General features: G+C 44.6%; 1 protein-coding gene across 27 annotated transcripts in view; it reads left to right on the top strand.

The window, feature by feature from the left end:
• ZDHHC15 (zinc finger DHHC-type palmitoyltransferase 15) overlaps positions 1 to 13,781 on the top strand; it is a 187,035-nt gene that overhangs the window by 143,298 nt on the left and 29,956 nt on the right. For 25 of the 27 annotated variants that reach the window (XM_058423259.1, XM_058423257.1, XM_058423260.1 and 22 more), the window contains one exon: positions 12,220 to 12,332. The gene's annotated coding sequence lies outside the window, so the exon portion shown is untranslated. Of the gene's footprint in view, positions 1 to 7,998; positions 8,111 to 11,502; positions 11,531 to 12,219; positions 12,333 to 13,781 lie in introns of those variants that run through there. The other 2 variants (XM_040084180.2, XM_040084179.2) reach the window with 2 other exon arrangements.

Below are 13,781 nucleotides of genomic sequence, written 5' to 3'. Positions count from 1 at the left end.
GAGAACACTCACGTGGCTCAAACCCCAAACCAAGGTGGAGATAAACTGTTCATCTCAAACCGACCTTTGTACCTCAAGACAAGTAGAAACAATAAGGGACAAAGGAATTCTCATGGGCTTGTAAATCCATGGGGAACCTTTGGCGTGGGCACAGTGCATGGATTCATTCAAAATTTGTAGCAGAACCCCCAAAAGATTGTTTTGATTTTGCAAAGGGTCAGACTTTTTAAAGGGCATCACAACCTGGCTGCTCAACCGCAACAAATATTCTTGCAAATGAGTCTCATGTCGTGGGAGCAAAGGGTGTTGAAGCAGGCTCTGAAATACTACTGATCCAAAATGCTGCTTTTCCCTCTCTTATTTTAGATGTTTTTGTCTTGTCGTGCACAATAAAGGGACGTGAGGGGTTTTTTTTTTCCTGGACTACTGTAAATTAAAAAGAAATATTATTATTGATAATATGCGCTGAGGTTGTAAATGAGCTCAGCTGATCCCAGTGTGGGCATTAATCATTGTCAGAGGGGGTTCAGCACCTGCTGCTTTGACTTGTGATCTTGCAGTGGGAGCAGTTGCTGCATTTCTGCCTTTCTGCAGCTCGGGGAAGCTTGCTCAGGTGAGGTTAAAGAACCGGAGACTGGCAGGGTTGTGTAGCTCATAGGTGAGGAGAAAAGGAAGGAAAATAGAAAAAAAGCATGAATGGATATGTAGGAGAAGTTAAAGCTTCTCCTTGAGTTTGTAAGTAAAAGATTTCTGTAGTTCACTGAAATCTAATTGATTATTTTCTTTTCCAGAAGCAGTAGGGGCAGATGAGCACGAAGGTCCTGGGCCTTTAGGGAAAAAGGAATTTTTAAAAAAGCAATAGGCTGATGCCAGGGAGGTGCCAATGGGTGTGGATGGGTCATAGTGCTGCCATTAGGGACCGTGGAGAGCTGCTGGGGCACAAATTTAATGTACTTGTGCACTGTCTCCAGTCACATGTGCCTGGATTTATTCCCTCTTTTTTCAGTCACCTGAGTTTTGGGGTCTCAGGTACTGAGATTTTACAGAAAGGAAAAAAAGCCTCAATATAGAGACTCACAGAAAACTAATTTATTGCCACGCTCCTAAAATGTTTATATCAGTTTCTGCTTTGTTATTTGAAAGACAAGCAGGAGTTTAAACATAGGACAGATATAAATTCACGAAGCAGAAAAGTTGCTTGACCTTCTTCCACTCTTAATTTGAGAATCCTCTTCTGTCACTGCCTGTTTTCCTTCTTGACACAGAAGTCACCCTGTTGTCCTGCAGGAGATGCTGAGCCATGAGCAGAGGGCACATTTTACTGTCTCAGAGAACAGAAAATCCGTGAGGCAGCATTCCCACCGAGGAAACAGGATGGTGAGAGCGTCACAAGCGCTGACAGGACTGCTCTGGCTCTGCAGCATCTGCTCTGCTCCCCTCCTGCTCTCCTGTTGTGCTGGTTTCACAGCAAGAGGTGATGGCCAGGTGTCCCCAGCATGCTCCTGGTGCCAGCCAGCTCCTCTGGGCTTCACAGCAGCTCCTCATCGCGTTGGCCCCACTCTCCCTGGAGCTGTGGCTCATGCAGGCAGCTCACTTTGTGAGTCTTGCTTGGTGTGTGTCAGAGACACCCTCGTTCCGTCCTGCCTCTCATCTGGCAGCACTCCCAGCTCCTCTCACACACCACAGCGTCATGCTCCTGGGAAATGCAGCATCTCCTCAGAGGCTGGGGTTATTGCTGAAGGATCTTTGCAGCTGCTGAAGGCACCAAAGAGCCCAGCAAGTCAGAGGGCTTTGCTGCTCCAGGCAGAGCAGGGTTTAATTGCCCGTGCAGCAGCGCCTCTCCAAGCACGTGTTCCAGACAGCCAAAGCCCCAGAAACTTGATGCTCCATGTGAAGAACACAATGTTCACCTGGTGCTCGCTGCCAAGACTTGAAGGATGATTTTTGAGACCAGGGCAGCCTATAAACTCACACATTAGGCTGAGTCACTGTTCTGGCAGGATAGGTCTAATTTCTCTTTATATAAACTTATCTCCAAAGTACTTTATCATGCAGCAACTGCTCCAGCACAACAGCCTCTGAATGGCTGAGGATTGCAGAAGCAATTATTTATATCAGGTGGGGGAAACAACTCCGTGGTAGGTCTTCCAAAGAAATGAGGCAAACCCAGATATTTTATTTTTGTGCTTTGTTTTAATACTCAACTCCCCTTTGGATGATTCAGATCTCTCAGTTTTCCACGCCAATTTGTCTTATCCTTCCCAAGAGCATTGGGTCAGCTTTTCATAGAGGCTCCATCCCTTCCACAAACACACATGCACTGACACCACTCAGAAACAGCCCCTGGTAAACAAGAATGGTAATTGCTGGTAATTATAGGCTACGAGGAGGAGGGAGGCATTTAAAAGAAGCTGCAGGCTTTGCAAGACAACAATTTGTAGCTGGATTAAGCTGGAATAAACCCAGGTCCCAGGAGTGAAAAGACAGCGTTTCTAAGCCTAAAGCAACACTTGGCTGCCAGTTGGCTGCGAGTGCAGAGTGCCCAGTCGTAGTTCCAGGCTCTCTGGAAGCATTTAACAGCCAAACATTAAGGGGACAGCAGCTTAACCCTTCCATGCCAGAGGCCTGAGTTGTTTAGGGTTTTCTACCTCTATATATTGAGGCTAGGAAGGGTGTTCAATAATTTTTTTAACCTAAACATAACAAAACTGATTTTTTTCTGTCTTATCTCACACGCGTCACTTGCTTCAAGAGCCACTTCAACAGTTAAAAGAATGAAGCTGAAATTCTTGGATTTCGCTGGAAAGGCATCCTGTCCCTATCCATCAAGGTCTTGTTGCCAACAGTTTTGCCAGGGATTTTGTTCTGAAGAGTGATGGATGGACAAGTGTTTGTGAAAGTGTTTATTGTAGACTTTTCTGAGTCCAAGAGCACGCTGGCCACAATGCTTATCTTGACAGACGTCGGAGAGCGGCCGTACGGGACAGGTACATTGTGATTTTGGGCTGTGAATGCTCTGCACAGCTTTTCTCTCCTGGAGTGTTGGTATTTCCAGACCTGAGGGGATTGTCAGAGGTCAGAGTTTCGAAGAAATTAATCCCCGGTTTGGACTATCCCAGAGTGTTTATGTCAAACAGCACAGACAGTTTGTAGCACATGGTTTGTGCGCTTGGGTAGTTTTTCCTTTTCCCTCTTTTCTGGCTACGAGTGCAAAGATCAGATGCAAATCTGAGGTTTTACAGAAAAGTGCTCACAGGAAAAAAAAGCTGTCCTTACAAAACCTGGGCAAACTTTAGAGGGGCCTGGAAAATTATTGGCTTTGTCAGTATAACTCACGACTCTTAGATAAATACACACAGCAGAAGCGTACTTAAAACTTATTTTTCTCTGCAGATCCTTGTGCAGAACTCCCTTGGATGGAGCTGATGCCATCAGGGATTCTGGAAGGAAAATACTCTGCTCAAGGCCGGGTTTTAGCAGAGGTTCAGGGAACTTGGTGCTTCAGAGGTGAATTGCAGGACAAGGGCACGCAGGCTGTGGAGGGGAAGGTGGTGTGGAGTCCATCAGGAGATTTTTAGGTGGCTTTGATGCCACAGAAAATACTCAGAAATACTCAGAAAGCACCCTCAGTTTCTAGTTGTAATGTCTCAGAGCATTCTTTAGGGCATGCATAAAGACTTGGCAGAGTCCTGATATAATAATCATTTATCTATAAGGAGTATTCAGTGTCTTTTTAAGTATTCACTTTCCAAGAAAGCGCACGCAGCAGAAGAAATCATTTCAGGCTTAACGTATTCTGGGTTGTTTTTCAGTTGTTGCAATTACATTTTCTGAAGTTTTCCTTTAGAAATGCCAAGCTGATTAATCTACCTAGCTGCTTTCCCAGCCTAGCAGCCTCTTGCAGGGTTAAAGTAAAAAAGCAGCACTTGCTAGATCTTTTAATTTCTGGGCTTTGCTGAATGTGCTGCCTGTTAACCCCTGAGGACTGCTGAAACATTTGTGCTCTGCAGGCCCGTGGCCAAGCTTAGCATGCCACAGATGAAGTAATGCCATACCTGTCCATCTGTTTGGCCTATTGCTTTACAATATTTGGAATAAAAATTGAGTTTCATCTCATTTTCTCTGACATTGTTTAGAAATAGACCATTCTGACGTGTCAGAATGAAATGCAAATCACCCCTTCAGCGAACCAAAGTGTGATTTCTGACTGATATTTTGCAAGCCCTGACTGTTATGATTGCTACCCAGTTGTATACCCTCCCCTTCCTCCAGCAGAAGATGTAATGGAAAACGTAACCCTGACAATTACATACAGATGGCACCGTCCCATGATTTCAGCTCTGTGTGGTGGCTTAGATTTCTGTGCTACAACTGGTGTAAATTAAATTGTAGTCATCCCCTGCACATGGATTATATTGTATCTGCAGCAGCAGTGAGAGCTGCACATCTGCTGGGTGAGAGGCCGTGCTGGCAAAATTCAATTTATTTGGCTGGGACACGATGCAAGTGCCAGAGAGGGCCCGGGGATCCGGCTGAATTTGCTGGAGACAGTATGAAATGTCTCGGATCACCCCAGCCAGGATTTCTCATCTCTGTCTGCTGACAGAGCAGGCTGGGGTGCGATTTTTTCTTCATCTTCTCCCATGCTGGGAACAGCAGCCTTTTGCAGTTGGAGTTACGGGATCTGTGATGGGATCGTTGTGTTCAGGGGGACAGAATGGGTCTGCCAGAGCAGAGGAGGGAGGGGAGGGAAACAAGAGTCTGCCCTGCTCACCCTTGAAAATCAGATTTTGTCCTGTTTCTGTCTCACAAATGCTTAATTTTTCTTTTGTAAAAAGAATCAGAGTAAGAAAGGCTGTGGTGTCCCCGAGCCACACACGGGATCCAGCTCAGCTCCAGTGCTGGCCACCATGGCCAACACTGCTGTCACTTGTCCCTCCTTAAACCTGGAACAGTTCTACAGCCTCAGGAGACTTGGTCTTCAGCTGAGCTGGGTGAGAACATCTTCTAGAGGCAAGGTGAAATGATTTGGGGTCTTGTCAGAAGAGTCAAAACATCAGCAGTAGAGCTTTACCCATCGGTGCTCCCAGGGCTCTTGCTGTCGGGATTCAGCTAATTAAAATTCCTTTTACCTGCGTTTTCCTTTACTGCTTCAGGTGGTTATAAGAACCTTCATTTCATGTCCCCAACTATTCTAATGTGTAAACCAGATGTTGCACTCCGAAGTGGCAGCTTTTCAACAGTGGATCAAATGATCCTCCTGCATTAGATCTGTTACTGGCCTGTGCCTTCGAAGATTGCGGCAAGAATTTTAATGAAAAGTCTAAGAATAACATGAAATTTTAAGATTATAAGTCTTTGTGCAGTACGAAGTGCCGGTTTTATTTGATTTTTCCTTCTTTCCGTTCCATGGGTACGTGTGTGTTTATGTGTGGATATATATCTCAATAAATTAAATTAGGAGCTCTTTCTAAAGACCTGGCTGTGTGATTCATGCACGGAAAAGGGACAATACCAAACATGTGAGTTGTTACTGTAAGATTATGAGCCCAGCCTTATTCCCAGGGAAATTGCTTTAAAGCAAGGCCTACATCCTTAATGTTTTCTACAGAAAAGCCTGAGACAGTAACCTTAGGAGAATGAAACGTGAAACCCCCGGGGCAATTTAAGCAGGGCCACAGTTGAAAAGCAGCAAGAACAGGTTCCCTTTGTACTTGTCTGAGCTGCACTTGGCATCCCTTGGGGCAAATGGGGAGAAATTCAGCCTTGGTGTCTACACAATCCCTCATTTTTCAGGAGGGAGGCTCGTTACAGAGGAATGCTCTCTGTTCTTGCGAGCCTGGAGTGGAAGGTGATCACTGATTAAAGCAGAGGCTTTGGATTAAATGATGAGGCTACTTTACCAAAAAAAAAAAAAAAAAAAAGGTATTTTGGAGGGTGCTTTCTGCAGGAGCTCGGGTAGGGGCTAAAGTAGAAGGGTCGGTGGTGGTTTTGGTGGTTGGGAAGGTTGGAAGGGGAAATGACAATTTCAGGATTATGCCAGTATTCATCTGTAACGGGATCTCTGTTTATTTTTGTTTCCCGAGATGCTGTCACAGGCATGCATTGTATTTACCTTTCTGACTGCAGACGCACAGCTCTGTGTCACTCATCACAGATAAAAGGCTTCAGTGTCCTCGGATAATTACGGAAGTTTTATTAGCTACGATGAAACAATGATAAAAGGTATCAGGGCTTTGATTCCATCTCTTGGACGGGAGCCTGTTTTTTTTGGTCCACATTTCCCATTTATTGGAGCAATTTTTAAAGGACCGGTAATTTTTTAGGAGTCCAGCTACTCATTTCCACGAAGCTTTCACCCACATTCTCAGGGCACTGATTTCTGTAATCACCGTAATTAGCATTGCACACAGAGCCAGTGTTGCGGAATCATTCATTAGAGGGGCAGCACTGAAATCTCCTCTCCAGTAACCTCAGCTCCCAGAATCACTGGGGTTTTGTTCGCCAGGACAGGAACTCTCTGGTTTTTTGTGTAACTCTGCTCTGGTTTGCGCGTGCGATGCCGGCTCTGTGGAACTCCTATAAAAACGTGGAAAAAGGCTGTTCTGCTCACATTTGTTTCTATGTATTTTGCTGAGTTGCTATGCTTGCATTTTTTAGTGTTTACATGCTGCAGGGATGTAGAAAGGACGATGTTATGGGGGGGAAAGGGCAGGGCTTGCTTCAAATTATCATTGAAAGAAAGAAAAAAAAAAAGCAGAGAAATGTCAGGAGATCTTGATGAACATGTTTCTGCGGGAACTGGAAAAGAGACCAAGCCACAAAGTTGAGAACTAGATCCAGATTCCATATCCTTCAGCCTCACCCCTGAGGGGATGAGAAATTCAGAGCTGAAATACCACAAGTTTGGATGAAGTTTCTTGACTTCAACCCCTCTCTCCACAGCCTGGTTACACTGATAACCTCCTCATAAATGTTGGTAGAGCAACACCTCTATCTGGTCGTTGTATCTGAGCGTTTGCAATCAGATTAGGTATAAATGTTATTTATTCCTATTTTTTACATGAATGCATTGTTTGAAACAAGCAGTTACGCTAGATATTTCTGAGTTGCCTAACACAAACATTGTGAGATGTTTTCTGCTGTTAAATTCAAACTTAAAAAAAAAAAAATCATTGAACTTGTTTACACTCTGGCCCTTTAACCGATGAAACATAAATTATTGGTTGTAAGAGATGGCAAACATGTCAGCTTTTGGACTGAAAGTTAGAGAGTTTTTAAATCTGAAATACTAATTTGATTCCAAGCCAAACCAACCCACAAGACAATACCAGAAGCTGCACTCAGCTAAATAATCCAGCCTTTTCTCCCTACTATTTAGATAAATGAATATTTATGTCAGAAATTTGTGATACTGCTTTTTATTTCTAAATATCTCCATGACATTAAGTGAGAACTTGTTGTAAGGTGTCTTTGGCTACCACAGTATTTCCCCTTCCTGCATAGCAACATTTAAGATAAAGCAACAAAGAAAATCTTCCTGTGAATGTTAAGATGCACATTAGTGTTGTTATAATAATGAAATGAAAGTGGGGTTTGGTGTCCTGGGAAGTGTCTGCACAGGGTCAGAGGATGTGTTGGTGCCAGAGGTGCTGGTTCATGCCCCAGCTCCAGGCACCTGCTGGGATCCCCAAGAGATTGATGCACTTTTGTCCTTCAGTGCTGCACAGAAAATTATCTGTCCCTGAGCCTTTGGGATTCTGCTGGCTCACCCCAGCTGAGACCTTTAGGAGCTTAAGTAGTTTAATTTATTATGTAAAACTCTGCTAATTATCTTCACAGGCAGAATGTCCTCCTTCCTATTTTCTCTCTTCTGGCTGAATTCCTCTGATAAAATAGAAGTGAAACAGTACAGTGGTGGGAAGGAGGAGCCACATTTCTTACTAAGGGTAGCCAAGACACCAAAGATGAGATGAAGACACTCAGGAACAAGAATACATCACATCAACCTGATCCTGGCTGTCTGCCTTGTGCCTTTTATCCTCTGTCACAGCAGTTCCTGCTTGTCTCTCTCCAAGTCAGAAGTTCTGTATCACTGATCTGCTGCCAGGTCAGTATGACAAAAGAGAGTTTACTTTCTGTAAAGAGAAATAACTGTTGAACAGGCAAAACTACATATTTTAGCAGGAAAAAAAAATAGAATTATAATGATAGAATTATTATAGAATGTTTTTATCAGAATTATGTGCAGCATCAGTTCAGTTGGTTCAGCCACACTTGGTCATTAGGACTGGCCATACCTGGGCAGCATAACTGGCTTTCAATAACAATCATGAGTTTACAACTAATCCTGGTTCAATACCTTGACTTAGGTCTATTAGTTTATTGATTAGGACTAGGAATACTATAGCATTTGAGTAAAAGTCTCATTTCTTGCACTGTTTTACTCTGTTCAAGCGTTGCAATGCATTTAAAAAGACATCTAGTAGATAAGGGTGATATTTAGGTAAATTCAATCTGATCTGAGTTCTGCAGAACTACCTTGTCTTCACCTGTTGATCTCAGAAGTAGAGACACAAAGCTGTCATTGCACCAGAGCAGCAGCCACTGAACTCTGAAACATGTGAGGATGATCATTACCTTCAGCCTCTCTCCATGGACTCTGTCTTCTGTATAGAATGTACAGAAAGGTTGTCCTAGCAATGAAAATGGCCTGGATTTGTAAAGAGCTTTTTGGTTTCTCGGGCTGTCTGGCCCGGGTTTGTGTTCTGTGCCAGCAGCAGCCTGGGAAGGGCTGTGGGAGCCCAGGGGACCAGGCTGGGTGTAGGCAGGAGGGAGAAGGTGCTGAGAAGGTCAGGAGGAGCCAGGGTTGCCTCTCCCAGGCCAGCCACGAGGCAGGGCCGGTTGGTGGGGCACAGGAAGGGAACCGGCTGAAGGTGTTCCGAGACTTAAATCATCACAGCTGCCTTTTTCCACCCGGTTTTGTTCTGCCTCCTCTGAATTCCGACACCTACACAGTGCTCCGTCTTTTCAAAACAATGTTGGAGTTCCCGACATTGAACTCTGCAAACAAGTGTGTTCTCAATTAAGGGAAGAACTTCTCCTGCCCCCCCTGCTCCATCGCAGCCTTGGCTCAGATGTGCCGGCCTCCAGAGGAATCACACCAGCACATTTTTCACGAGGTTTCCCCCTCCCAAAATCCCATCGAATGGCTGTTTCTTATAAACCAATGGAGATAATTTCATGGCTTTCCCCTTTCATGGCCACCCACCTCCTCTTCCCAGCTAGCTTTGATATAAAAAGACAAATCCTTTCCCATTCACATCAAAAGCAGGAGGGTCGCCCTGTGTCACCTACCCTGGGATTTTGACTCAAGCTTTTGGAAAAAAATTAATGGAAAGAGCAACTTGGTTTTAACTCCACCACGGCGTGTGTCACCGAGAGTTTTCAGGGTCATTGACAGATCAGTTTCATAGACCAAACAGATAAATAGGCACAAGTTATTCTTCATTATTATTGTTCATAATTTGTTCATGCCATAAGTGTGCTGAGTGCACTGCAGGGATACCAGCCTCACCTCGGGGAACGCAGGGTTGGAGTTGGACATATGTTTTGTATCTTTTCAGCGTGTATTCAGGCACCTCCAGCACTGGATAGGCACTTTTAAAAACAAATTTGAAGTAATAACAATAACATGCTGAGTGATAACAACAGGCATGAGGGTGAGAGGAGGACGAGGGTTACAAAAATAAAGATCATGTGAATTGTTTGCTTTATGTCACACATGAGGCTTGGGATCTCTCTGTTTTTCTTTTTCTTTGAATGCTTTTGTCATTCCTTTCTCTTTGGCAAGAAAAGCTGACAGAGTTCAGAGGCAGAGGAATTGCTGCTGGAGTGAAGGAGCAGTGAGGCAGAGGAAAGGGGCTGCTCCTGCTGATACCTGAGAAACCTCTGGCCTCTGCAGGCTGAGGGCTGACTTAGAGAAGGGGAAAGAAAACCTGACCACAATTTCTACCATCTCTGGTGTACGAGGCTTAACACTGATTTTCTGAGGGTTAAAACTAGAAATACCTTTCCTTGTTCTTATCCCAGCTGCCTCTAACAATAATGAAAACTTGTGAGAGCAAGAGAAAAGCTGAGTGAAGTTCCCGGGACTCAGCGGTGATAGTTCAGTGCTCATTCTCAGCAATTTACCTGGTCCTACACATCCCTGGTGCTTTCCCTTGAATCTGCTCAGTGCTTGGAGCAATCTCTGCATACCATGGATGTTTCTAAGACACCTTTAGCCCCAGACAACTGCTGGACACCCTGCTCTTCTGAAAGGTTTGATCTCTCTCAGATCCATCCTTGAGCATCCTCCCTGGTGCATGACACCAGGACCTCTGTGGAAACTCCTGGTTGTTGCTGTTTGCTCCTGTGGGGTCTCTGAAGAGGTTCTCAAGAGCTATTTGCTCATGTGGGGTCAGGAGGCTCTAAGGAGCTGTTTGCACACTGGAGGATCTCCTGAGGAGCAGAGGCAAGTCCCAGCTCCACACCACCCTCCCTGCCCAACCCCAGCACAGATTTGTGTTTACACCTGCCCTGGTTGCTCTGCCCAGCCCTTTGGCAGAACCAGGAGTTACTTGGACCCCTGGTGGGAGTCACTGGCTCTTACTTGGTAAAAAAAGTGGGGTGTAAATTTACTTCTTTCTTTGACAAGGTTGTCATTACCCAAACGCTTTTTTGCCATCCTGTTACATCCTGCAAATCCCTTCTATTTCAGCATATTCCCACCACTGCATTCCCAGTGCCAAGGCCTGTGCCTGCCAGGAGATGTGGTCTATTTGTGCTTTTGTTTCCAGTTAAGTCTATTTTTTGTCTTCATCAGCGCTTGAGAAATTCCCTGGCCTGTAGAGAAAGAACACATTTTTGCATTTTCTCCATTGTATGAAGGAGTTAGCTGCTTAATAAAGCCAATTCCTTTATCAGATGCTGTTTGCAAAAATATTTGTAACATATGCTGCAACTAATTTTTTTATCGGTTATTTGGTTCATGTGGGGATTACAATAGGCTGTGCTTCATCTGATAACTTTTGCAGCTTATTAGATGTGAATTTACTAGCTGTGAACAGTTGAATAATATAAAACTCACAGAAGAAACAAGCTGCACCATCACTAGTGTAATGACCTCTCTTAAATTAGCTCTGGCCAAAGTTCATATTTCACAATCCACTAAATAGCTTTCTTATGGATCATAAGATGAAGATACACTGAGTGAGGCAACCGAGTTTGTAATATCTTTGGTATAAGGTGAACACTTTCTAACAGATCATGACATTATCAAAGTGCTATTTGAAATTGGCTCCATATGCTGCAGCAATGCTGTGAGATTTCACCCAGAATTTCATTTTCAAATGTTTTCCATTCAAGTTCACTGAGGGTAAATTGGAAACACTTGGGTATATCACACTTGTGGACCTGTTAAGACCCACTTAATTTTAACATGTGGATGTGCAGAGAGAGAGGAAGGAGAGGGGAGCTGCAGGACGGGGTGAGCAGGAATGACTCTATCTACTGAAGGCTTTGGAAAATCTGAACTGCATGTGTTGGGTAGGGGTTGCACAAGCACTGCTGTAAATCCCCCTCACCAGTGCAAGACTTGTGTGAAGGATGGGATTTTGCTCTGGAGGGGGTGAGAGTCAGCCTTTGGCTCTGCCTGCTGAAGTTGGCAGCAGGCACAGAGGAAGAGCCAAGGTAGGGCTGCACTGGAGCTGTGCTGTGGCTGCAAACCAGCTCTGCCAAAGCAGGACCTGCTCAGGGTGCTCTGGGCTGGCTGCAAACCTGCCCTGCCAAAGCAGGATCTGCCAAAGCAGGACCTGCTCAGGGTGCTCTGGGCTGGCTGCAAACCAGCTCTGCCAAAGCAGGACCTGCTCAGGGTGCTCTGGGCTGGCTGCAAACCAGCCCTGCCAAAGCAGGACCTGCTCAGGGTGCTCTGGGCTGGCTGCAAACCAGCTCTGCCAAAGCAGGATCTGCTCAGGGTGCTCTGGGCTGGCTGCAAACCAGCTCTGCCAAAGCAGGACCTGCTCAGGGTGCTCTGGGAGCAGGGCTGGGAGTTGCTCACTTTGCTTTGTCAGGCTCTGCAAGACAAACGTGGTGATCTCAGTATCACCTTTTTTGTGATTGTTGGGTAGCAGATGCATCAGAAATTCCAATTGGGTTTGAATTATTTTCTTTCTTTAGGAGTAACTATGTGAGCGATTTTATTTTGCAAAGAAGGATTCAAGTTTCTTATTTCACCAACAAGAGGAGCTGAAGAAGAGACCAAAGCACTTCAGTGTCCACGGGCTACAGAGGTGAGGAGTCCCCAAGAGCTTTGTTACACTTGTAGGCTAATGGCATTCCTTAAGTGAATATTCTGCATCTGCTGCCAGGAATGGGTATAAAAAATGGGATTTGGTAGCAGTACTAAAGAGTCTTTTTAGCTATTTGTATAAGAGATTATAAAGTACTTTAATTTGGATCCCAAGGGCTGGACTCAATGATCCTTTGTGGGTCCCTTCCAAGTCAGGATTCTATGGATCATGATAATTAATTCAATTTAACAGGTTATTTGGAATAATGCCTGAAGGAGAAAAGTGTGATTTTCTTAGTGCTAGTTCAGTTCTGCATTTACATTTATCTGTGATATTTAATTATGGGCAGAAACACTGACTATTATTTGCATTAAGTATCTCGGTACCCGTCTGGTCCTATTAAATATATTCCATTTTTTTCTGGTGCTGATAGTTGTTTTCGTAGGTTAACCACATTCTCAAAGCGTGGGGGTTTTTAATCACACTATTTCTAGCAGGTTTTCAGTGCCAGACAGGACATCTTTTCCCTAAGGGGAAAATGCAGAAGAGAGCTAACTAGCTGGGAGATGGGATGGAGCAGCTATCACAGCTCCACCACATCACCCAGCAGAAACCACAGCAGGGGAGGTGATTGCACAGCTTATCCATGGCTGGAAGGGTATGGTTCTCATTTGGAAGCTGCTATTCATCTAAAATCTCCAATTCTTCTGCCTTCAGCGTGAGTGTTTCTGAGTTTTGCATCAGAGCCTGGAGTGGAGCCGCACACGTGCGCACCTTTACATCTGGTGTTTTATGGATCGTTTGGAGGAGCTGTTACTAAGCAGCAGCTATATCAGGGCTCCATTTTATAAAGAGGAAGGGCTGTGTTACTCATTTGGTTTCCAAAAAATTCATTTGTTTTGCATTCCCAGAAGGTACTTTTATTCTCCCAGAAAGGTCAAGCAGAAACATTGATGTAAGTCCTGTTTATGGCAATTTTGTTAGATTTCCAGCAACTGCAATGGAACATATTTATAACAAGTGTGTTTCTCTCTAGGGTGATACCATTAGTCAAAATATGCTTTCTCATATTTCCTCTACATAAACACAAATATGTTTTAAGATTCAAACTCACTGGTCTTGAGGATTCCCACAGCCACATCTTATTAGAGGTTCAGAAGGTTGCACTAACCATGGTTTCAATTTGGGATGGAAAGGTTTTGTTAGGAGAAAGAACTTCAACCAAACTGGAAGGGTGAAAAACAGGATAATATTCCATGTGTGGGCTATGGTCCTGAACAACACAGCAAGCCTGAGAAGTCCAGTGCTTCAAACAGACAAGTTGTGATCCGATGTGCTGAGGATCCAGGTCTGGGCTGGGATTTGTGCCCTTTCCACAGCAGTCAGCATCTCACAAACTTCCCCCCAGCGTGCTCAGGATCCAGCTGCCATCTGTGGTGCCTCTGTTCT

Source organism: Hirundo rustica, chromosome 21 (assembly GCF_015227805.2).
Source record: "Hirundo rustica isolate bHirRus1 chromosome 21, bHirRus1.pri.v3, whole genome shotgun sequence".
Lineage (NCBI taxonomy): Eukaryota > Metazoa > Chordata > Aves > Passeriformes > Hirundinidae > Hirundo > Hirundo rustica.
Note: the sequence above shows the minus strand (reverse complement) of the source record. Positions and strands in the feature narration are given on the sequence as shown.